Consider the following 284-nt stretch of genomic DNA (forward strand, 5'->3'; position numbering starts at 1 on the left):
CCCCGCCGAGCCCCCGCCCTTCCCCTGGGCCAGGGGCTCCCCCCCCCCGTCCCCCCACATCCCGGAGAAGTCACCGGGCTTCCTCCCCTTCCCCGGTGGGGTGGGGGGGGATCGTTCGCCCCTTACCTGTCCCCTGAACACCCGCGTCCCACAGGCGCCGCACCGTCTGTTGCGGGTGCGGGGGGGGGTAGAAATGCGGTGGCGACGCCGCCTCGACGGCCGGTGCCGCCCCCTCCGGGGCGGAGCGGTGGCCACGGCCCGGCCCCGGAGCTTGGAAAACCGGC

General features: G+C 76.8%; 1 protein-coding gene across 1 annotated transcript in view; it reads right to left on the reverse strand.

The window, feature by feature from the left end:
* The window catches only part of CD59 (CD59 molecule, complement regulatory protein), a 7,472-nt gene extending 7,220 nt beyond the window's left edge, over positions 1-252 (reverse strand). Inside the window, exon 1 of the mRNA XM_014948902.1 lies at positions 127-252. The gene's annotated coding sequence lies outside the window, so the exon portion shown is untranslated. The remainder of the gene's footprint in view (positions 1-126) is intronic.
* Positions 253-284: the final 32 nt, after the last annotated feature.

Source organism: Calidris pugnax, unplaced genomic scaffold (assembly GCF_001431845.1).
Source record: "Calidris pugnax isolate Ruff unplaced genomic scaffold, ASM143184v1 scaffold107, whole genome shotgun sequence".
NCBI lineage: Eukaryota > Metazoa > Chordata > Aves > Charadriiformes > Scolopacidae > Calidris > Calidris pugnax.